This window comes from Narcine bancroftii, chromosome 3, assembly GCF_036971445.1.
Source record: "Narcine bancroftii isolate sNarBan1 chromosome 3, sNarBan1.hap1, whole genome shotgun sequence".
Classification (NCBI taxonomy): domain Eukaryota; kingdom Metazoa; phylum Chordata; class Chondrichthyes; order Torpediniformes; family Narcinidae; genus Narcine; species Narcine bancroftii.
In genome coordinates, this window is record NC_091471.1 from 369,614,624 (window position 1) to 369,631,208 (window position 16,585).

General features: G+C 48.8%; 1 protein-coding gene and 1 long non-coding RNA gene across 12 annotated transcripts in view; one reads left to right on the forward strand and one right to left on the reverse strand.

Annotated features, from left to right (window-relative positions):
* The window catches only part of LOC138759590 (alpha-1,6-mannosylglycoprotein 6-beta-N-acetylglucosaminyltransferase B), a 619,678-nt gene extending 611,718 nt beyond the window's left edge, over window positions 1–7,960 (reverse strand). For all 10 annotated transcript variants that reach the window (XM_069930278.1, XM_069930274.1, XM_069930271.1 and 7 more), the window contains exon 1: window positions 7,650–7,960. The gene's annotated coding sequence lies outside the window, so the exon portion shown is untranslated. The remainder of the gene's footprint in view (window positions 1–7,649) is intronic.
* Window positions 7,927–15,917, forward strand: LOC138759592 (uncharacterized). 2 transcript variants are annotated; one of them, XR_011354982.1, is made up of 3 exons: window positions 7,930–8,059; window positions 12,319–12,423; window positions 13,845–15,917. It is a non-coding gene; the product is annotated as an uncharacterized lncRNA (long non-coding RNA). The 2 variants fall into 2 exon arrangements; XR_011354981.1 differs by lacking the exon at window positions 12,319–12,423 and having other exon boundaries at window positions 7,927–8,059.
* Window positions 15,918–16,585: the final 668 nt, after the last annotated feature.

Genomic DNA, 16,585 nt, shown 5'->3' on the forward strand with positions numbered 1-16,585 from the left:
CACTTCACAGCCTTTTGTAGCAGCTGGATGATCTAATAACTATGCCAATTCCACCTGTCTGCAGGCACCATCATCTTCTGATGGCTTCATAGAATCAAGTCAAAACACAGAAATGGAAGGATCAGGCCTGAAACGTCAGTAATATATCTTTAACTTCTATGGACACAGCGAGGCCAACTGAGTTCCTCCAGCATTTCTGTGTTTTGATTATATCACAGCATATGCAGACTTTCAGAGAGTGGTGACTTTCAGTTATAATATGAATGACAGGCAAAATAAATCTTTACACGGTATCTCGGTACACATGGTAATAAATCTAAATCATCTTGGTAGTCAACTTTAGGTGAAATAATGCTCATTTTAAAATTGGATTGGTCAGTTTTAGTCCATTCACACTGGCACCAATTACATTCTCCCACATCGGATACATATCTATTAATTTTTTAAAATTAGACAGGCCCTTTTGTCCCAGAAGCCTATGCCATCCAATTACTTCCAATTGACCTTCAACATTTTAAAGGGTGGAAGGAAACCAGAGCACCCGGAGGAATGTCACACAAACATGGGGAAAATGTACAAACTCCTTATAGACAGCGCTGGATTCGAACCTGGGTCGCTGGTGTAATAACATTGCGCTACACTAATTGTGCTGCCCTTTATTGATATTGTTCATATCAATCATCTTGAAAAGTGCATTTCAACCCCTCTCAACCTAAGCAGGAGTTCAAGAAATTGGCTGTTATTTATGAATCACAAGAAAGCAAAATGAAATATTTGTGTTCGTCTTTTAAATGCCCACATTGCTGGTGTCAAAAGAAGTTGTGGATAAAAACACGGAATGCTGGAAATACCATAGAAAGGAAAACAGTTAATGTGCCAATTTGAATACCCTTCATCAACCTGAAATTTTTCTTTCCACAGACGCTGACTCACCTGTTTAGTTTTCCCAGCATTTCCTGTTTTTATTGCAGTTTTGTGGTATTTTTGCTTATAAAGGAGTTCAGTTTAAGAAACGACTGTTGAAATATTCAAAGTGTGCTCCAGATAAATTACAGGGCAAATAATTTCTTCAGTGGTCAAACCATGGACAGGTTATTCTTAATCATAGGTATTTCAGAAAGGGACAGGGACTTTGAGATCCAGAACTGTATATATAAAGACCATACTGACATAAAAGTTTACATGTATACAATATAAGATCTCAACTCTCTGGAAAGCAATGTCTACCCAGCCTCGGGTTTTTGAAGGTAGTCACAACTGAGATAAGTAGCCTTCAGCCATGTTCTTGGGCCTGATCTGCTTTCACTGTGAAGGGAGGAATCTTCAAATTTCTAGGCTCAGGATAATTCCAGATAGTCACCACTGAACTCTATCATTTACCACATCTTGACATTATAACATTAGCCATCCAGGAGTGACTTTGCTGAACTCTCCCCACTCCATTTATAACCATCACTGCATTACACTAACCTTCTTCAAAGGAGTTCCACTTTGCTCCTACTAAAATTGGTCAAGAGCCTTAACACTCGGAATGAATGGGCAGCATTCAGCAATCCACATACAGTAAAACCTCTAGTGTCCAGCACCTTTGGGGATTGGTAGATGCCGGATAAGTGTGTTTTTCAGTAGCTTAAGATTGTGTGTTGCGTGATTGGCGAACTAATGGCGAGGCATGTCAATTTAAACCTCTACTTTTTCTTATTTATTTTCTGCGATTTTAATATGAATAATAATATGAAAAGTCCTTGCATGGTACATTTATTTTTATTGAATAACGTTTATTTTAAACTAAAAAAATCTCAGTCGATAAAGACATCAAGCTCCCCATTGGCAGACACCAGACCTCTATCTGGATCAGTGTGATCGGCTGAAAGGCATTCAAGGACTATATCCAGGACAGCTACAATCAAAAACAGTTTGACAAGGTCATTGCTAAGCATTGGCATCACTTCTACGGTAGAGGTCATGGTCTCATAATTCTGCAAAGCATCCTGTAAGTGCATGGAAAAGGACTCCTTGTCATCCCCTCCATTCAAGCTCCTGGGAGTCCATATATTAGATACCTGATACCCAGTGAGGCCATGTGTACCCCACACCGACATCCAGTGAGACTTCAGTGCACCACTCCTACCAAGTGAGACCCCAGGGCACAACTCACCAATACCCAGCGAGATCCTAGTGCACCTGGAGCTAGCACATCAAGGCAATCCTGAAGAAGACACACCAACACCTCTACTTTCTAACAAAAGATATGGCATACCATCAAATAATCTATCAAATTTTGACAGGCATACTGCGGGAAGTGCACCGAATGGTCGCATCACAGCCTGGTTTGATCATTCAAATGCCCAGAAATGCAGAAGGCTGCAGAAGATAGCAAGCTTAGGCAGATTCATTGCAGACATCTATGTGAGGCACTTCCTCAAGAAGGCAGGCAACATCATAAAGGGCCCCCCTTATTCTGGACACAACCTCTACAGCATTTAAAATGCCTACGAATGTAGAAGACTGCAAAAGGTAGCAAACATAATCCAGGTCTATGACAGGATCAGATCTCCCATCCATTTTAGATATCTATGTGAAGTGCTGTCTCAAGAAGGAAGCCAACATCATAAATGATTCCCATCACGCTGGTCATGTAGAAGTAAGGGTCTTTCTAATTTTGACTGGTTTAGTAATACATTAAGTACCTTAACACATTAATTAATTAATGAAAATATTGCATAAATACAATTTTGTTATTGCTTATGCTGAGACAGGTGAAAATACCCAAGGACAGTGAGGGGAGCCCCAAGATCCATGTTTCCTGGCAATGATGGCCAAGCTGAATTCCACTAGCCCTGACCGAGGGCAACAAGAGGCGCAGGAATGTGTGTTGCCTGATAACAACAGGCTGACTGGTAAATTTCCAGCAATCCCATTTCTCTCTTGAACTATGGGATTTACAGGATTTAGGGAACCGAAACTGTAAAAGTACCTGAGAGGAGGGGGACATATCTGCATCCATCCAATATGGTGCAACATGTAGATGGACAATACATAGCTTAATACTGATGGGATACCACTGCAGAGATGACTGTTCTGAGATTGGTTGATGTCAGATAGCATTGGAGAATTTAAACCCATGCATTAGAAAGTTCAGAGAGCTCCTCATTCCTCTGAGGCCTGTGAGACCTCCCAGAGGCCTGTGTATCAAATGAAGGGAACTAGCTAAAGAAACATCAGAGTCCTTCACTTCTCAGGACAGTAAACTGCCGATTGAGACCTCACCCCAGAATCTGGATCAAGGATTGATTCTGATCCTCTACAGGCACAACCTTTCCTCACTGGGACCTTGAGATAGAAGGTGCAGAAGCATGAAGACCAACACCTCTAGGTTCAAGAACAGTTTCTTTCCAACAGCTTCCAGGTTCTTGATACTCCTTTTGTTACACTGACCATGGACTGCACCGAAACACAAAAAGGACAGTCTTGCGCCACTGTAATGTCACTCTTTTTTTTCTTGCTCTATGATATCTGTGAATTTTTACTGTCAATCTATCTTTTGTGTTTGTTATCCCTTTTCAAATAATATAAGAACATAAAATTGTATTTTGGATTTATTTACAAAGTATTTGGTTGCAGCAAGTTAGAATCTTGAAACATATGTACTGTACATTGTAGAATGTATTTAACAATAAACTATCATTCTGTTGTAGCTACGCGCTACTCAAAACGCGCACGCACTTGCGCACGCACGCACTGTAGTCAGTTTAAGTTCTGAGTTTTATTACGGCTCAGGCCCATCTTTTATACTTGCAGTTTTCCCGCCATGGCCCCTCTTGGCTGACGTCACAACATGCATAACAAAAGTGGGTTTCCCGTGCATGGGTACTTTCCTACATAACAACGCCCTTCTTTCCATTTTGGGTTTGCTAGCCTTTAAGATGCCCTTGGCGTTCACCCACCAGCCAGCTGCGCAGGCTGCTAGCCTTTGGTTCCGCTCACCGCCCAGAGCACGCCACCGCAGACCGCCACACTGTAAGTTTTACAATACATCACCTATCTTGCTGTACATCTGCATCGGTTTTGTCAACAAAGAATTCTATCCTTTCTTCATTTTACAAGTTATTCACTTCCTTATTCCCATAAGTAACAGAGCCTTAAACCTCTCTCATCTTGGCAGACCTCATCCTCCTCATCATCCAGACCAAACTACACTCTAAACAGATCTTATTCCACAATTCCTGGCAATTTCAATGAGATTCCATTACCAGTCGCACCTTCCTCTGCCTTCCCCTTTCAGCATTCTGACCCAATCATTTCCTTTGACATCCCTAGATCTACTTTTCCACTTCTGCTAATCAATCTCCTTGCTCAAGATACCTGTCATTTTACTTCATTAAATTCCCACCATCCAGGGTCCAAAACGGTCCTTCCAGATGTAACAGGGATTCTTCCAATATATTCATAACATGGTTTTGTCTACATCAGAAAAACCAAATACAGATTTGTTGATCACTTTGTAGAATGCTTCCATTCAGTCCACAAGACCAACCCGGACTTTCAGTTGCTTGTCACATGAGTGCCCATCCCACTCTGATCTATCCTGTTCCAACAAGGTCCTTAAGGAACAACTCCTCTCTCTGCAAGATTATCCATCTATAATCTTAACTCCATTTTTATCTTTCTATCGACATGACCAGATTTGCCAGGGACTTCCAGCATTCCCCTTTTTGTTTCAGGTTCAACAACACCTTTGACCTGCAATTCACAACATTCCCTTGTTCATCAAACTTTCATTGATCTATTAGCTAGACAGCTTTGTAAACATTGTAATTACATCAGCCACCATGACATCAGCCATCAAAAATATTCCATCTGCCTCCATTTTCCCGACCTGCAACTTTAACATTTCTAATGTCTTTCAATCTGAAATGTTAACTCTGTTTCTCTTTCCATAACTGCTGCCTGATTTACTAAAATGTTTCTGGCATTTACTGTTTTTGTATCCATGAATCTGGTTCCTTCTGTGAGAAGTTTTCTGCCTGGGTACACTACTAAATCAGAACACTGGACAACCATTAAATTTGCAAACCAAGTTAGCCTTATCAGCTGTGCTTTCAGTTTATATAAAATGGTGGAGAAACTCAACAGGTCATGCATCATTCTTTATGTAGAAAACCAATGTTCAGGCCTGGGCCATCCCTCAAGAGATGAGTTAAAAGCAGGCAGGTGCCTGAATACAATGATGGGAAGGTGGGAGGGCTGGGGAGGCCACAAACAGAGGCCATTGATGAATAGGGATAGGAGGGCACAAGAGAAAAAGCTGAGGTGAAAGGGGGAGGGTATTGCTCTCTGAATGAAAATGGTAGGGGGATTGAAAAGGGAGGAATGGAGGTCTGGGGAAGTCAGAGGGGTTGGTGGAGGTCAGAGATCTAGGTGGAGGGTGGGGGTGTCAGAGAGGAGTTGGGGGAGATAAGTGATAAGAGGTTTAGAGGATGCAGGTGGCATGAACATCTTCCCCCAACTCCCCTCTGACCCCCCCTACCCTCTCCTTCTCCCTGACCTTCCCTACCTGCCCCCTCCAACCTCTGACCTTCCCAACCCTCCACCTCCCCCTCTGACTTCCACAACCCTCCATTCCATTCGCACCCACTCTCTCCATTCTGAGCTACCCCCTCCCTCTATCACATCTAGGCACAATTCAACTACCATTTACAAATTTGTTGATGACAGCAGAATCACAAACAGTAATGAGGTAGTGTACAGGAGGGAGATAAATCAGCTAGTTGAGTGGTGTCACAACGACCTCCACTCAATGTTAGCGAAACCATGGAGCTAATTGTTGACTTCAGGAAGGGGATATAGGAGACATATCCATCATCATCGAGGAGTCAACAGTGGAAAAGGTTAAAAGCATTAAGTTTTGGGGCATAAACATCTCTGAGGATCTGTCCTGGGCCTCCATGTTGATGCAATCACAAAGAAGGCTCACCAGCGGCTATACTTCGTGATGAGTTTGAGGAGATTTGGTATATCATCAAAGACTCTTGCAACTTTCTACAGATGTACCGTAGAGACCATTCTGACTGTTTGCATGACTGTCTGGTATGGAGGTGTCAATGCACGGGAAAAGAAAAAACTACAGACAGTTGTGAACTTGACCAGCACCATCACTAGCATCAGTCTCCACTCCACTAAGGACACCTAAAAGAGGCAGTGTCTTAGGAAAGCAGCCTCTATTATCACCACCCAGCCCATGGTCTCTTCACATGGCTACCTACAGGAGCCTGAAGACAAACACCCAGGGGCACAAGGACAGCTTTGTCCCCACTCCCATCAGATTTCTGAATGGACTAATGAATCACAGACACTACCTCACTTTCTCTTATTTTTTGCACTCATTTATTTATTTTTAAATGCAATTTTATATTAATATTTGCACTGAAATTCATCTGCAAAACAACAAATAGGGTGATGTATTCATAACAATAAATTCTGATTCTGGCTTGGAGGTTGAGCGCACTTGATGAAAGAGACTGCTTTCTTGAGACACCACTTCTTATGTTGTCCTTATTAGAGTGAAGATTAATTCCCACGATGGTGTTGGCAGAGACACAACACTCTGCAGTCATTGCCTATCCTCTACATTGATACCTCCGCAACAGACAGTGATGCAACCAGGCATATAATGCTCTCTGTGATACACTTTTCAAATTTGCAAGTCTGGTGATATACCAGATCTCCTCAAGCTCCTAAGGAAATAGCCGCTGGAGAGCTTTCTTGATGATTGCATCGACAGACCTTTCGAGATTGTCAGACTCTGGCTTTACCCTCCCCTCAATTTGGTCTATGTGTCGTCTGAGTCCAGCGTGCTCGTTGAATGAAGTGAGAGGAGAAGGTATTCGGTTTCACAATCAGTTTATTACACAGCACAAGAATAAAGTTAACAGAGTTCTGGTCCAGTTGTTAGTTCATAGGTCACCTGCTCAGTGAGCTATTCCCCAAGACTGACTCCTACTGTCCAGTCTCTTCTGTTTATATAGATCAACATTGCTACACTGAACAAGAGTTGGCTTTCTTTGATAGACTCCTTGCATCAAATTTATATCAAGCAATTTTTTCCTCTGCAATTATCTATGGTGTAGCCCTCCTATCTTAATCCCAAGGCCAGAACATTCTGTTTTAGTGTAACCTTGGGGAAGAAAGTATTTTCTCTCTTTGTATTTGGAGTCAGCAAATTCTACACATACTACAATCAGCCAACTTTTCTACATACTGTGGCTGTGACTTAATTGCATTAATATTTCCCTTAAACCGTTTAATTGAAGTAAATAGTAAATTGTTACATGAATACAACATGAATAGTACAGAGGCATATTCTCCATGATTACAACCCCTTGGTTCCAACAAGATGTTGACACCCAGCAATTTTAAGTTTCTTTAATCCTCTCCACTGCTGAGGACTGCAACCTCCTGGACCAACAGCAATAAAAATCCTCCAAGACAATATTTTAACAACAATATTTTTTATTAATAACATAACACTTTTTACTTAACTCTAACTGACCCCCACCCACTGTGTGTGTCGAGGGGGCAAATCAAAAACCATTACAGTTCCATCTTCATTCTGGAGAAGGGGTGAGGCACCAGACTTGTCAACTCACGAGATTCTTGTCCTTTCCAGAGGATTGTTTCTTCATACGAATGATTTCAGGGCGGCTCCACCGGCATCCTGTCAACAAGGACACCGCGCGACGAGGCCAATTCACTTCATTCCATCTCTTCCCCCGAGGGCCCCGGCAGCAGCTGCCCCCGAGCACGTCCGTTGAAGGCGACGACCGGCAACGGAGCTCGAGCGAGATATGTTGCGCGGTCCTGGCTCCCGCTATTGCCGGCCGCGCCTGCGCCCTGCCATTCGCCGGCCGCGCCTGCGCCCTGCCATTCGCCATCGCCGCGCCCTGCCTCCCGCCATCGCCGCGCCTGCGCCCTGCCACTCACCGGCCGTCGGCGGCGCTGTTCTGAGGCGATGCTGCCCTCGGTCCGAAAGCTGCGACCAGCGCGGCGAGAGAACGCGGTGAGAGCGGGTGTGGGGAGGGGAGGGAGGAGGAGGAGGGAGAGCGAGCACGTAGGTCCTGGCCTTTCTACATCTTGCAAGTACTGGAAGAACCGTGAGCCCATCAGATAGCGATGGGCGGAAGTTCTGCGGGGCTGCAGTGGGGGCGACCTGGTTCTGGGCCCAGGGGATTAGGCGCGAGTACGGGGTGAGCCACACAATTTTGTCTCAGACGTGAGGAGTAAGGGCGCGGACACGCCTGGGGCCGCAGCCTTTGGGCCGGCTTTCCTTCCTGTTCGGCACACACTGGAAGGGCTCAAGGGCCTGCTTCTGGACTCCAAAGTCTCTGAATCGCAGCACATTCGAGTTCATGGAGAAGACTGATGCGGGTTCCAATCAGTAAAGAGCTCCTGTATTCTCTCCGGGTCCCCTCCCTCCTCCCCCCTCCCTCCCTCCCTCCCTCCTCCCCCCTCCCTCCCTCCCTCCCCCCCTCCCCCCTCCCTCCCTCCCTCCCCCCCTCCCTCCTCCCCCCTCCCTCCCTCCCCCCTCCCCCCCTCCCTCCCTCCCCCCCTCCCTCCCTCCCCCCTCCCTCCCTCCCTCCCCCTCCCTCCCTCCCTCCCTCCCCCCTCCTCCCTCCCTCCTCCCCCCCTCCCTCCTCCCCCCTCCCTCCCTCCCCCCCTCCCTCCCTCCCTCCCTCCTCCCCCCTCCCTCCCTCCCTCCCCCTCCCTCCCTCCCTCCCCCCCTCCCCCTCCCTCCCTCCCTCCCTCCCTCCCTCCCCCCCTCCCTCCCCCCCCCTCCCCCCCTCCCTCCCCCCCCCTCCCTCCCTCCCTCCCCCCTCCCTCCCTCCCTCCCCCCTCCCTCCCTCCCCCCTCCCTCCCTCCCTCCCCCCTCCCTCCCTCCCCCCTCCCTCCCCCCTCCCTCCCTCCTCCTGCCTCCTGCCTCCCTGCCTCCTCCCTGCCTCCCTGCCTCCTCCTGCCTCCTCCCTGCCTCCTCCCTGCCTCCTCCCTGCCTCCCCCTGCCTCCCCCTGCCTCCCCCCTGCCTCCCTGCCTCCCCCTGCCTCCCTGCCTCCCCCTGCCTCCCTGCCTCCCCCTGCCTCCCTGCCTCCCCCCTGCCTCCCTGCCTCCTCCCTGCCTCCCCCTGCCTCCCTGCCTCCCCCCTGCCTCCCCCTGCCTCCCCCCTGCCTCCCCCCTGCCTCCCCCCTGCCTCCCCCTGCCTCCCCCCTGCCTCCCCCTGCCTCCCCCCTGCCTCCCCCCTGCCTCCCCCTGCCTCCTCCCCGCCTCCCCCCCGCCTCCCCGCCTCCCCCCCCCCTCCCCCCCTCCCCCCCCCTCCCCCCTCCCTCCCTGCCTCCCCCCTCCCTCCCTGCCTCCCCCCTCCCTCCCTGCCTCCCCCCTCCCTCCCTGCCTCCCCCCTCCCTCCCTGCCTCCCCCCTCCCTCCCTGCCTCCCCCCTCCCTCCCTGCCTCCCCCCTCCCTCCCTGCCTCCCCCCTCCCTCCCTGCCTCCCTGCCTCCCCCCTGCCTCCCTGCCTCCCCCTGCCTCCCTGCCTCCCCCTGCCTCCCTGCCTCCCCCCTGCCTCCCTGCCTCCCCCTGCCTCCCTGCCTCCCCCCTGCCTCCCTGCCTCCCCCCTGCCTCCCTGCCTCCCCCCTGCCTCCCTGCCTCCCCCCTGCCTCCCTGCCTCCCCCCTGCCTCCCTGCCTCCCTGCCTCCTCCCTGCCTCCCCCCGCCTCCCCCCCTCCCCCCGCCTCCCCCCGCCTCCCCCCGCCTCCCCCCTCCCCCCCGCCTCCCCCCCTCCCTCCCGCCTCCCCCCTCCCTCCCGCCTCCCCCCTCCCTCCCTCCCCCTCCCTCCCTCCCCCCTCCCTCCCTCCCCCCTCCCTCCCTCCCTCCCTCCCTCCCCCTCCCTCCCTCCCCCTCCCTCCCTCCCCCCTCCCTCCCTCCCCCCTCCCTCCCTCCCCCCTCCCTCCTCCCCCCTCCCTCCCTCCCTCCTCCTCCCTCCCTCCCTCCTCCTCCCTCCCTCCTCCTCCTCCCTCCTCCCTCCCTCCCTCCCTCCCCCCTCCCTCCCTCCCTCCCCCCTCCCTCCCCCCTCCCTCCCTCCCTCCCCCTCCCTCCCTCCTCCCTCCCTCCCTCCCCCCTCCCTCCCTCCCTCCTCCCCCCCTCCCCCCTCCCTCCCTCCCTCCCTCCCTCCCCCCTCCCTCCCCCTCCCCCCCTCCCTCCCCCCTCCCTCCCCCCTCCCTCCCCCCTCCCTCCCCCCTCCCTCCCCCCTCCCTCCCCCTCCCTCCCCCCTCCCTCCCTCCCTCCCCCTCCCTCCCCCCTCCCTGCCTCCCTGCCTCCTCCCTGCCTCCCTGCCTCCCCCCTGCCTCCCCCCCTCCCCCCTGCCTCCCCCCCTCCCCCCGCCTCCCCCCCTCCCCCCCGCCTCCCCCCCTCCCCCCGCCTCCCCCCCTCCCCCCGCCTCCCCCCCTCCCCCCTCCCCCCTCCCCCTCCCTCCCCCCCTCCCTCCTCCCTCCCCCCTCCCTCCCTCCCCCCTCCCTCCTCCCCCCTCCCTCCCTCCCTCCCCCTCCCTCCCTCCCTCCCCCCTCCCTCCCTCCTCCCCCCTCCCTCCCTCCCTCCCCCCCTCCCTCCCTCCCTCCCCCCCTCCCTCCCTCCCCCCTCCCTCCCTCCCTCCCCCCTCCCTCCCTCCTCCCTGCCTCCCTGCCTCCCCCCTGCCTCCCTGCCTCCCCCCTGCCTCCCTGCCTCCCTGCCTCCCCCCTGCCTCCCTGCCTCCTCCCTGCCTCCCTGCCTCCTCCCTGCCTCCCCCCTGCCTCCCCCTGCCTCCCTGCCTCCCCCTGCCTCCCTGCCTCCCTGCCTCCCCCCTGCCTCCCTGCCTCCCCCTGCCTCCCTGCCTCCCCCCTGCCTCCCTGCCTCCCCCCTGCCTCCCTGCCTCCCCCTGCCTCCTGCCTCCCCCCTGCCTCCCTGCCTGCCTCCCTGCCTCCCCCCTGCCTCCCTGCCTCCCCCCTGCCTCCCTGCCTCCTCCCTGCCTCCCCCCTGCCTCCCCCCTGCCTCCCTGCCTCCCCCCTGCCTCCCCCTGCCTCCCTGCCTCCCCCCTGCCTCCCCCTGCCTCCCCCCTACCTCCCTGCCTCCCCCCTGCCTCCCTGCCTCCCCCTGCCTCCCTGCCTCCCCCTGCCTCCCTGCCTCCCCCCTGCCTCCCTGCCTCCCCCCTGCCTCCCTGCCTCCCCCCTGCTCCCCCCTGCCGCCCCCCTGCCTCCCCGCCTCCTCCCCGCCTCCCCCCCCTCCCCCCGCCTCCCCCCCTCCCCCCCGCCTCCCCCCGCCTCCCCCCCTCCCCCCCGCCTCCCCCCTCCCCCCCTCCCCCCCGCCTCCCCCCCTCCCCCCCGCCTCCCCCCCTCCCCCCGCCTCCCCCCGCCTCCCCCCCCTCCCTCCCTGCCTCCCTCCTCCCTCCCTGCCTCCCCCCTCCCTCCCTGCCTCCCCCCTCCCTCCCTGCCTCCCCCCTCCCTCCCTGCCTCCCCCCTCCCTCCCTGCCTCCCCCCTCCCTCCCTGCCTCCCCCCTCCCTCCCTGCCTCCCCCCTCCCTCCCTGCCTCCCCCCTCCCTCCCTGCCTCCCCCCTCCCTCCCTGCCTCCCCCCTCCCTCCCTGCCTCCCCCCTCCCTCCCTGCCTCCCCCCTCCCTCCCTGCCTCCCCCCTCCCTCCCTGCCTCCCCCCTCCCTCCCTGCCTCCCCCTCCCTCCCTGCCTCCCCCCTCCCTCCCTGCCTCCCCCCTCCCTCCCTGCCTCCCCCCTCCCTCCCTGCCTCCCCCCTCCCTCCCTGCCTCCCCCCTCCCTCCCCCCTCCCTCCCTGCCTCCCCCCTCCCTCCTGCCTCCCCCCTCCCTCCTGCCTCCCCCCTCCTCCCTGCCTCCCCCCTCCCTCCCTGCCTCCCCCTCCCTCCCTGCCTCCCCCCTCCCTCCCTGCCTCCCCCCTCCCTCCCTGCCTCCCCCCTCCCTCCCTGCCTCCCCCCTCCCTCCCTGCCTCCCCCCTCCCTCCTGCCTCCCCCCTCCCTCCCTGCCTCCCCCCTCCCTCCCTGCCTCCCCCCTCGCCCGTTTCAAAGATGTTCGGGATTTGGGGCTTCATTGACCACCTGGATTTATTTGGGCAGCTCCGATTCATGGGCTGGAGGAGTCAGTTATTATACTATGTCTGGAGAAATTAAACTGGGTGATAAAAGCTCTTACTAGGATACCAATCAAGTAGTTTTGTATACTTTTAAAAAAAAAGGCTGCTTACTGGAGCAGGCCTGAAACAAGAGGTCATGTGTTCACAGGGAACAAAGACTTTTTTGAACCTTTCAAGAATGTGGAAGGTTCCATCACAAGAAATACTTGAAGTGCAAAGAGGGAAGGATGTCTTAATGCAATTGATGAAGAAGGTAGTTAATGTAAAGACTCCACTAACTCTCCATTTTGATGTTGGGGCACTAAATATTCATTTTAATACAGAATTTTTAGAAGGATTGTGCATTTGGTTTCATAAAGTTCTATTAAGCATCCTTTTCAAAGAATTTTAATTAGATTTATTGTTACAATTCAGTGCTTTTCAAATCGATTAATCAAGTTGGTATGGAGTTGCACAGATCGAAGAAATGGGAGGTTTTTAAAACAAAGTTTAGGACCAGGGGTGATATGGTCTTGGAATAACTACTGAATTTTGTACATATTCAGCAGTTAAACCGTTGACCTAGATTAATAAAATGTAATCTGAGCAGTAACAGGTGTGGACATTTTACAAGTTGTAATGTTCATGTATAATACTGCATACATAATATTGTGATTTTTCTTCCAACGTTTTCATTAAGAGGTCAATTGTATTGAGAACAATTAATGAACATTTTCAAATTCCCTCATGTCCCACAGGCAATTTTCATAAGATGGGGTAAACATTCCTATGCAATTCTGTGTGGGTCTATGGTATGGGCCCATCCTGCCGCACATGTTGTTGTTTGTACAAGGAGAGGGAACAATTATAATTTTAGAAGCAAAATGTATAAAGTGACACTGATTTATTTCTGTTCCTGTGATCAAAATAAATCTTTGAATTTCTCCAAAAATCAAATGTATTCCCTCTGTGAGATAAATTTGTATAATTCAGTCTTTTCGAAATACTGCAATGTTTGGGAGAAAGTAGAATCAGAATAAAAGTATTTAATTCTGTTGTACCTCTCATGAAAAAAGTAGAAGAACTCCAATTTGATTGTTTGGAAGTGAGTTTTCCCAATTTAACTTGTGTTGACTTTGGGGTTAGTTGGGATAATGTGTTTGTTCAAATGCTAGCAGGTTTGGAGCTTTAAATTTAGATATTTTTGTAGCTTTTAAGTGCAGTTTACATTGAGAAGATTAGTTTACATAAATAGAAAAGGCCCTTGGTGTGAATAATACAGTAGAAGTCCAAAAATCTGGACTTCAAGATTTTCCAGCTTCTTGTGCAGTACTTTTAAAATTAAAATTGAAGGAAGAATAAAGAAGAGATGAAGAAGTCAATTTTGATAATGTATTCATGGGCAAATACAGCATTGTTCATTTATCAGAACAAGCAGTTTTAAAGAAAAATAAAGTGGTTGATTGTTGATGCTGTGCATCTGTGGCGCTAACACATGCACAAACAAACAAAAGCCCACTAAATTTGACAAGTTTGAGATTTTTCAGAAAGTCCTGATTCTTGGGTGGTCTGAATTTCTGGCATCTGGATTTTTTGACTTCTACTGTAATTATGTGTAAATATTGGAATGCTTTTTCAGAAATTGTTAATTTTTTAAAAAATCTTTGTATTTAAATACAGTCTGTGTATTTTCAGGTGAATATGGAATTCTGATAAGACAGTGAATGATGATATGAAAGTGCACTCACAAAGAATACAACATGTGGAGTATTTGCAGAATTATTGAGAATTGTGATTTGGGTTTCTCTTTCTTTATTAAATTAAAATTAATAGTTGAAGAAAAAGTGAAATTGGTATGAAATTACTGTAGTTGGTCTGTATATTATTTATGCTGTCAAAATATAAATTGTCACTACTTTGTGTTTGACTATTAACCAGTATTAATTAATTTTTCATATTTTATTTTACCTTTTTTACTGCTTAGAATGAGTATTATACTTTGTTCACCATTTTTTCTTTTCCAGTTTGAGGATAAATTGAGATAATGGTAAAAGCAATTCACTTTGATTCACAATTCACACCTGCAATTTAACCTAATTTTTTTTTTAATGCAGTTGAATATCCAACAATAGAAGCTAACTGCAATTTACGTTGACTTCAGTGTCGTAAGTTTATTAGCCACATTAGTGTTCCAGGATCTAACCAGTTTTCATTGCTGAATAAAGATTTGTACTTGTAGGTGAAATATTTTTTGCCTTATTTCATTGACCCTCAAAGATCTACTCAAGCTTTCTTGAAGACTTCAATTATGTCTGTTACATATTTTAATTTGAAAGTGCTTACCTTTTTAAAAAACATCAAACTTGGCTATTATCTAAAAATGGGATTGGGCTTCTTCAATCAAAAATATACAAATTTTGTTTTTAAGAAATTAAGAAAAGTACGAGGGGATTTTTCACATCTGCTGGTTCTGCTATTCAGTGAGATCACTGACACCTATCTCACTGATATCTTGCTCCATTGATAAATAGCCCTTTATTCGTTTAATATCCAAACAATATTAGTCATTCGTATATCACCAATTTGTTCTCTGGTAAGGGAGTTCCAAAGATTTAATTTCCTCCTGGTGAAGAAATTATTCTCATCTCTCTCCTTTGGAGACTGAACCTTGGTTCCAGACATCCCAGACAAGAAAAATCTCCTTGCATCTACCCTGTCAAGCATTATAAGAATTCTGTATATTTTAATGAGGTTATCTCTCATTCATCTGAACCATAAGAACGCAGGTACTTCCTCCATTACAAGTAGGGCCTTTCTTGTAGAGGGAATTTAGATGTGCATAATATTCCAAGCTTTTTTTCTATCTTGGGCCATATTTAAATGCAATAAAAAATTTTTTTAACTCTGAACTCAAATCCTTTTGTAGTAAAGGACAAACTAACATTTGTCTTCTAATATGCAAGCACAAATCTTCAATTCAGGGAAAAAAAGACAAACTAGGTCACTTAACCAATATCTTTTGGGTTTTTTTAAAAAATCCAACAATTATTTTTGCTTTCTACCAAAATGGGCGATCAAGCATTGTCAATATGTTTCTTATGCCATGCGCTTGCACACTCTTAGTTTGCATGTATTTGCTTGAAGCCCCTCTGCATTCACCTCAAACATGCATTGCTACCTGGCTTAGTGTATCAGCAAATTTGGATATATTGCAATTAAGTCCTCTAATTTAATATTGACTCCTACAGTAGCCCACTTATCACAACTTCCCAATAATGATTTTTATTCTCCCCCTCCAACCCTTTTCTGTTTCTAACTAATGCCAGTAAGTATCCCAAATCTCTCATTTTCTAATTAATAACCTCATGGCATATTTTTAATGTCTTCTGAAAGTTCAAATGTGTTTTTTAAATGGTTTACATTTCCAGTCTACGAACTATTCTCCAATGTTGCATGTTTCAATATTATAAAAATTCTAAAATGATAGTCTTCAGTGTACAAGTTTGGGCAGAGAAAGCAAAACCTGGCAAGGTTGCCCATGTAATCTTTTGAAGATCTGTAATTTCACTGAAATATGACTTTTTCAACTGTTTTCATCTAGCCTTGTTCATTTAGTTTGATTCTTCTCATTTTGTTCACCTCTTAAATCTTTCTATCTTTGATTAATTGTATTATTCATTAAATATGTTAATTATTTTATTCTGGATGGGTTGTTAATTGAAAAAATATTTGCAATGTTAATAAATAAATATTATTAAACAAAACTAAGCGACTAGTTCTCCATTTACTTTATTTGTGTGTATGTGTTGTGTTTGACTTTAGCTTCATTTATAACTAAACCTTATTTAATTTAAGCATAGATTTCCTTAACCATAAACTGCAAATAATAGAAAAAAATGAGAAAGGGCTTATTTGTTTCAAGTTAAGGTTGCATTTGGACAACAGATGTTGACAGGGAAGAGGATTGTTGTTAACATATCTATATCATAGAGAACTGAATATAATGCCAAAACATATCTATTATTCATACTTAATGGTATATTTTGTAATATAAAGAAGGGCTGCACTCAGTTTATGTACAAATTGGAGGATGGAGATTGAAAACTTGGCTGAATGGAACACCGATAACAATCTTGCATTCAATGACACCAAGACTAAGAAGCTGATTGTTGACTTCAGGAAAGGAAAGCCAGAGGTTTACAATCCAGTGATCATTGGGAGATCAGAGGTAGAGAGGATGAGCACATTTAGGTTCTTGGGAGTCACTATCTCGGAGGATTTTTCCTGGACCCAACACATCAATGACATTGTGAAAGCACGACAGCCTCTCTACTTCCTCAGGAGTTTGTATGTTGGAAATTGTACTGACCGGTTGCATCATGGTCTGGTATTGGAACACCAATACCCTTGAGCATGAAGCCCTTCGAAAAGACTCA